Genomic DNA, 8096 nt, shown 5'->3' with positions numbered 1-8096 from the left:
CTGCAGGGTGGAGAGCCTAAATCTCTCCTCAGTCTGCTTAAAAGGCAATTTAAACTGTTAACCTTGGCTAAGCAGAAGCTTTCCCAGGAAAGCACTTATTGCTGGGATCACTCCTGAAGTGGCTGTCTGCTTACCCAGTGTGCCAAAACTGGTCTCACTCTATACCCCTGAGGACCAAGGCTGTAAGGCATCCTAATCCCTGCCTTTAGGCTGCTCAGTCACTAGATTACTCACTCAAGATCTCCCGCCTGATCCTCTGCAACCCTGAGGGCATAGCTTGCTGGGGCAGTTTTCCCACAATGGTTCTGCACAGCCCATAGCCAATCACTATTAGCTCCATCTGGCTCAGTGGTGCATTCTGGGGCCCTCGACAATGCTTGAAGTCCTCCTCACTCTTGCCCAAGTTTTCCCAAGGTAGTTCAACTGAGTGCCAAGTCCAAACAAAACAAAACAAAACAAAAAACCCCAAATAGCTCACAGATAAAGGCCTTTCCAGTTTGCAATCTCACTGTTGCTGTACTTACAGCTGCCAGTGGGATTAGACTGAATGAGCACACCCAACTACTTGCCAGTTCTCCACTGCTTTTGTCCTCCTGATGGGGTCCAGAAGTCTTTTGCTGAAGTGTCCCCAGAGGGATGTTTCTGGGCAGATCCCACCAGCCAGAGATGCCTAGAGTCTTCTCTCGCCAGTCTCACCATGCCCAGTAGCAAGGAAGCCGTTACTCGGCCACCATCTTCCTCCTCTTCCTATTTACATTTTATTTCATATCTTTTATTGTAGTTTTGTAGTTTTCTGCAAATAAGTCTTGCGCTTTTAAATTTATATCTAAGTATTTAATTTTTGAGTCACTTAAGTGGCATTATATTTTTAATTTAGATGTTCATGTGTTCATGCTAGTATACAGAAATACAATCAATTTTGTATGTTTATCTTGTTTCCTGTCACCTTGTTGAATTCACCTCTTAGTTTCTAAAAGCTATTGTTTGTGTGGATCCCTTGAGATTTTCTACATAATCATGCTGTATGCAAATAGGAGCAGTTTTATTTCTCCTTTCTTTTATGTGTGACTTTTATTTCATTTTCTTGCCTTATGGTACTAGCTAGAACTTTTCACAATACATTTAAATAAAAGTGGGGAGAACAGATGTTTTTTGTTCCCAGGCTTAGATGAAAGCATTCAGTGTTTCACTATTAAGCTTTATTTTAGTTGTAAGATTTTTGTAGATGTTCTTTATCAATTTGAGAAAGTTCTTCTCTGATCCAATTTATCTCAGAGTTTTTTAAACATAAATTTATCCTAAATATTGTAAGAGGTTTTTTCTACATTGATTGATATGATCATATGATTTTTTTCTTTAGTCTATGATGGATTACATTGATTGCCTTTTTAAAACATTGAACAAGACTTTCATTCCAGGAATAAATTCTTTTTGGTCATGGTATATAATTCACTTTACATTTTGCTGAATCCCATTTGCTAATAGTCTTTAAAATATTTTTGTGTCTATATTCATAAAGACTCTTGATCATTTTTATTTCTTCCTTCTCTCCTTTTTTGAGGTACCGTATTTGTCTGGTTTTGATATGAGAGTGATATCAGTTTCATAAAATGAATTGGTAAGTGTTTCTGCCTCTTCTGCTTTCTAAAAGAGATCAGATAGAATTCACATTACTTCTGTCGACAATTGGTAGAATTGTCCAGTGAGGTTATCTGACTCTGAATTGAAGTTGTAGAATCGTCCAGTGAAGTATTTTTTTGATACTGCTGTGGATAACGTTTATCAGATTTTTCAAATTATGAACTTAATTTTCTTAGCAGTTATAACTAGTCAGATTATCTATTTCTTTTTAGGTGAGTTTTATAGAATGCCAGAGGCTGGGACAGTGAGCGGATCATGTTATGGTGCTTTCCTGCCAGCTAAGATCACAATCTACCTTCTCAGCCCAAGCAGAATAACGTTCAGAAGCATCACCAGGAGGAAGTAGCCCACAAGTTGACCGTGCAGCTGAGACGCGTTGGGGACAGCATCAATCAGGATGGTTCAAGAGCATTTTCAGCAGGATGGCAGAGATACACTGGCTTGTCTTATTATGTTTTTCTTCAGAAAAATTCAGATGCTGCACTTTTTTTTTGAATAACCATTTGCTGTAAAAGGAATATAAATGTCAAGTAGCTGGAAAATGGGAGGAAACCTTCTGTCTCTCAAACTCAAATCTAACATATAGCCCATTTATATTCCCAGTTCCATGCCCACTACCATTACCACCACCAATACTGGGTATTTCTAAACATTCCTCAGGCTCTGATTCTTTTCTTATTTTTGCTTTTAATTTTTTAAACTTTTTATTCTTTAACTTCTCTGTGACCCCCTTCAATCTTCCTCAACCAGTTGGATTTATTATTATTAATTAATTTATTTATTTTTGCAGTTTTTGGCTGGGACTGGGTTTGAACTCACCACCTCCGGCATATGGGGCTGGTGCCCTACTCCTTTGAGCCACAGGCGCCCCCCCTAAGGATTTTTTTTTTATTATTATTTGACCCTGCAGGAAGGCATCTTTCACTGTTGTGTCATCCTCCTTAGGCTTGTCTGCTTAACATCAGGAGTGCTTAGTCCTTGGTCAACCTAAATGACCTGCCTTCTAAATGACCTAAATGAGTTATGAATTTGTCATGAGGCAAAAACTTGTAACTATTTTCCTATTGCTAGATGGTTTTGCTATTATTGGTTGATGGGCCCTTTGCTGGTTGAATTTATTTTGCTCATTCTCTCCTGACCTCTATTATGCAATTCTTTCACCTTTATTCTTTTCCTTTTACCTTTTTGTCTACTTCAAATTCCCTCCCTCCTTTTGAAAGAATTCCAAGTATTAAGAAAGTTTGTTGTTACAAATTAAAAGTTCTTTGTATCTTGACTTCATAGGAAAAATGGTATTTAAAATTTTTTTAATGAAAGTTATTTTATTAAGCATGAAAAAAGAAATTAGTTTACTTCATCTATGTTGTCAGATTTTAGTGTTCCATTTTAAGCTTTTGGGTGTACAGTGATATCTTCTGTTTTATTCTTGATATTGGCAATTTGTGTCTCTTTCCCCACCATCTGCTTTTTGTCAGTCTTGATAGAGGTTTGTTAATTTTATTGCACTCTTCAAAGAACCAGGTCTTTGTTTCATAGATTTGATTTGTTTTCACATTTTCAATTTTATTGATCTCTGCCCTTGTCTTTATTATTTTTCCCTTCTCATTTCTTTGGCTTTATTTTGTTGTTCTTTCTCTAGGTCCTTGAGGTGAGAATTTATAGTTTTGAAGCTTTTCTCTCTTTTCTATTGTATACATTTAGTACTATGATTTTTCCTCTCAGCACTGCTTTAGCTATGTTCCACTAATACTGGTATCTTGTATTTTCATCTTCATTAAGTTGAATGCATTTTTATTTCCCCTGTGAATTCCTTTTTTACCCCAGGATTATTTAGAAATGTAGGTCTACATTTCAAAGTGTTCAGAGATTTTCCTATTATTTCTCTGTTATTGATTACTAGTTAGACTCCATTGTGGCTGGAGATTACATTCTGTGTGACTTCTATTTTTTAAAATTTATTGAGATTTGGTATGTTCCATGAAACATAAACATTCTGAAAAGGATGTATATTTTCTGTTGTTGGGTGGAATGTGCTGTAAATACTGATTCATTCCTGCAAATTGATGGTGGTGATGAGTGCTTTTGTATCCTTGCTGATTTTCTGTCTGGTTGTTTTATCAATTGCTGAGAGAGGGGTATTGACATCCCCAACTTTAACTTTATTTGTCTATTTCTCCTTTCAGTTCTATCAGTTTTTCTTTGACTGCTTTGGAGATTCTTTTCTTTGCCTTTAGTTTCCAGAATTTAATGAACACGTATCTTGGTGTAGATTTCTTTGGTTTATTTTGTTTAGGATTTGCTCAGTTTCTTGAATCTGTAAATTGGTGTCTTGTCATAAATTTGGGAAGTTTTTAGCCATTATTTCTGTGAGTACTTTTTTTTTTTTTAATGCTTCTCTCTTTCTCCTTTTCTTCTGAGACTCCAGTAACATGAAGGTTAGATCTTTTGTTATAGTTTCACAGGTCTCTTGAGTTTTGTTCATTTTTATTTCAGTCTATTTCCTCTCTGTCTAGATTCAGTATTTCCTATTATTTTATCTTCCAGCTTACCAACTCTTTCCTCTGTCCTTTCCATTCTTTTGTTGAACTCATCAGTGAATTTTTAATTTCACGTACTATATCTTTCAGTTCTAACATTTCCACTGGGTTCTTCTTTCTTCTTTATTTCTTTGCTGAGGCTTTCTATTTTTTCATTTGTTTCAAGTGTATTTATAACTGCTAATTTTAGCATTTTTCTATGGTTGCTTTACATTCTTCATCAGAAAATTCTAGCATCTCTCTCATCTCAGTGTTGGCATCTGTTGACTGTGGTTTCTCCTTCGGTTTAAGGTCTTCCTATTTTCTAGTATGATGAGTGATTTTTTTTGTTGTTGTTGTAGTTTGGCTGGGGCCAGGTTTGAACCCACCATCCACAGTATATGGGGCTGGTGCCCTACTCCCTGAGTCACGGGCACTGCCCCAATGAGTGATTTTTAGTTGAAATCTGGACATTTCTGTATTATTCAGATCTTCTATTTCAGCCTTTTATTTATTTATTTTTTGATACTGCTCTGGATAACGTAGGATAAGGAAAGCTGCTTTATTACTTCTAGGTGGAGGTAAAATTAATTTTTGTGCATGTTGTGAGTTAGAGGTAAAAGGTCATGTCCTCCCATTGGCTACCTGGTCAATCTAACACTATGTATTGAAAAGATTGCCCTTTTTCCCCCTGGATTGCAGTGGTCTTTGTGCCTTAAATCAGGAGACATTATATAGGTGTGAGTCCATTCTAAACTCATCCTTTCAGTGTTAAAGTGTCAATAACATGCCAGTGTCCAGGCTAGAAACTAAGAATTTCAGGATCTTAGTGACTAATAAAGAGAAAATTTTGGGAAAATAAGAAAGAGCAAGTGCAAGTGAAAAGAAACTTATGCTGCATTGCAGAGGCACAAAGCGGGGCACAGACTAACCTGGAACAAAGCACAGGAAAGGGCTCTGGGTTGGTGGACAGGGCAGTGGGACAAGAGTTGTCCAAGAGAGGATATGACAGCAGAAGGGCATCCTGGGCCCTAGGGAAGAGGCCACAGCTTCAGGGTGAGGAGTTAAAAAAAAAAATCCTGCAAATGCAATCAATGCAACCTGGTTCTTTCTATCCTCAAATGAATCCCCAACAATAATAATAATAATAATGATAAAACAACATCTGGTGTCTATTGGGCACTATTAGCACTATTTGCTGACAGAAGCTGAAAGCTCAGGGAGGGGAGTATCCAGAGATGAGACTTGACCTTGGTAGAAATGGATCCCTGGACATGACACATAACTGACCATGTCACATAGCTTGGATTTTACCATGTGAGCAATGAGGGGGCCAGTGCAGCATTGACAGCAGGGGACAACATGGTCACTGATGAGATTTTGTTTGCTTTTCATATCAGGTTTTGGGGAGGTTTTATTGAAGATATATTTTCACTAAACAAAACTCAAAAACAACTGCTTTTTATCTTTTACACTTATTTTATCAAACCACTAAAAAACCAGAAAAACAGACGCCAGCAAAAAAAACTTGATTCTGGACCTTCAGCCCGGCTGCTAACACCATGTTCTCTCGGGCTGGCATCATGGGGCTCTCGGCCTGGGCTGTGCAGCTGCAATGTGTCCAAGTTCGAAATATGGCAACTTTGCAAGATATTACCAGGGGACTAAAGTCCATCAGAAACATACAGAAAATTACCAACTCTGTGAAGATGGTGGCAGCAGCAAAGTGTGACTGAGCTGAGAGGAAGCTAAAACTGGCTGAGTATATGGAGTAAGATCTTTGGCTCTGTGTGAAAAAGCTGATATTAAGGTGCCTGAAGACAAGAAGAAGCACCTCCTTATTGGTGTGTCATCAGATCGAGGACTTGGTGGTGCTATCCATTCCTCAGTTGCCAACCAGATGAAAAATGAGGTGGTTGTGCTTACAGCAGCTGGGAAAGAAGTCGTGATTGTTGGAATTGGTGACAAAACCAGGGGCATACTTCACAGGACTCACTCCGACCAGTTTCTGGTGACATTCAAACAAGTGGGAAGAAAGCCCGCTACTTTTGGAGATGTGTCAGTCATTGCCTTTGAGTTATTAAATTCTGGATATGCGTTTGATGAAGGCTCTATCATTTTTAATCGGTTCAGGTCTGTCATCTCCTATGAGACAGAGGAGAAGCACATCTTCTCCCTTCATACCATTGCAAGTGCTGAGAGCATGAGTGTCTACAATGATATTGATGCTGATGTGTTAAGTACAACCTGGCAAACATCACATGCTACTCTGTGGAGTCCACCCCAGTGAGCAGAGTGCAAGGATGATGGCCATGGACAACACCAGCAAGAACGCTCCTGAGATGATTGACAAATTGACTTTGACATTCAGCCGCACCCACCAGGCTGTCATCACGAAAGAGTTGATTGAAATTATCTCTGGTGCTGCAGCTTTGGATTAATGAAAATCAAGTTCTGTCCTCAGACAAGAGGTAAAGGAGGAAAATTCAGCTAGCTGATTTTGTTTTTAGCTTACTGCTGTCTTTGGAAGAAGTTGTTGCTCCATTGTTTGAATTACTGAAAACAGCAAGATATTTGTAAATTATCTCACAATAAACAACATACAGTAAGGAAAAAAACCCCAGAAACTTGATTCTCATCAACACCATCCTTTGACCCAGTACTTACCTGGGCTCCAGAGGGTCTTTCTCAAAGTTGTCTAAGTGTCCCTCCAGCTCCTGAGACCAGCAGGGAGGGCAGGAGCCCAGGCTCAGTCCTACATGGACCTGTTTCTCCCCTGGGGGCACTCTACAACTTCCCACCCCTCCCTAGTCATGTGTGGGGTTGACCAGATGCTTAAAAAAAAAAAAGACCTTTTTTTTAAGAGTAGTCTTAAGTTCACAGTAAAACTGAGTAGAAAAAGTTCTCATACACCCTCACCCCTCACATGCTCTGCCACCCCCATTACCAACATCCCCACTGCAAAGGCACATTTGTTAAACAGGTATACCCATGCCAACATGTCATCATCACCCAAGGTCCAGAGTTTACACGGGTTCCCTCTTGGTGTGGTGCATGTTATGGGTTCAGACAAATGCATAACAATATGTGTCCAGCATTCAAGTGCCCTGTGGGGTAGTCCCCTGCCCTAAAATCCTTAGTACTCTGCCGGTTCATCCCTTCCACACGCTGGCAACCTCTGCTCCTTTCGCTGTCTGCACAGTTTGGCCTTTTCCAGAATGTCGTGTAGGGCGTGGCCTCTGCAGGTGGGCTTCTTTCACTTAGTGTAACAACACACAGGTAAAGTTTCTGTGGATCTTTGGTGGCCCATTTCCTTTTAGCTCTGAACGATATTCCATTGTCTGGCTGTACCGTGGTTTGTTTATCCACTCACCTCCCGGAGGAGAATGGTTTGGCTGCTTCCAAATTTTGGTGACTGAACAAAGCCGCTGTAGACAACTGTATGCAGGTTTTCGTGAGGACATAGGTTTTCAAATCTTGTTGGGCAAATTATCAAGGAGCATGATTGTTGGATCATATGGCAAAACTATGGTTGGTTTAGTAAGAAATTGCCCAATTGTCTTCTAAAGTGGCTGCGCCATCCTGTACTCTCAGGGGCAGTGAATGAGAGTCCCACAGCTCCACATCCCCCCCAGCATGTGGCAGTGCTACTAGTGTTCCAGATCTTGGCCGTCCTAGTAGATGGGTAGTGGTGTCTCGTTGTTGTTTTAATTTGCATTTCCCTGCAACCTGTGATGTGAAGCTATATAGAGGCTATATAGATGGCAAGGAAGTATATAGAAAGATGCTTCACATCACAGGTTGCCAGGGAATACTGTGGGGTGTCTGTTCATGTCTTTTGCCCGTTTTTAATTGAGTTGTGTTGACCAGATACTTTGAGGAACTCCAGGACTTATGCCTGTGGGGTCTGGCTCAGCTTTAGCGGGGTGGCTGGTGAGG

General features: G+C 39.7%; 1 pseudogene; it reads left to right on the top strand.

The window, feature by feature from the left end:
- The first annotated feature begins 5719 nt into the window (after positions 1-5719).
- Positions 5720-6759, top strand: LOC100960195 (annotated as a pseudogene).
- Positions 6760-8096: the final 1337 nt, after the last annotated feature.

Source organism: Otolemur garnettii, unplaced genomic scaffold (genome assembly GCF_000181295.1).
Source record: "Otolemur garnettii isolate 467f Iridium unplaced genomic scaffold, OtoGar3 scaffold00134, whole genome shotgun sequence".
NCBI classification, from domain to species: domain Eukaryota; kingdom Metazoa; phylum Chordata; class Mammalia; order Primates; family Galagidae; genus Otolemur; species Otolemur garnettii.
This window is presented reverse-complemented; position numbering and strand designations above follow the sequence as displayed.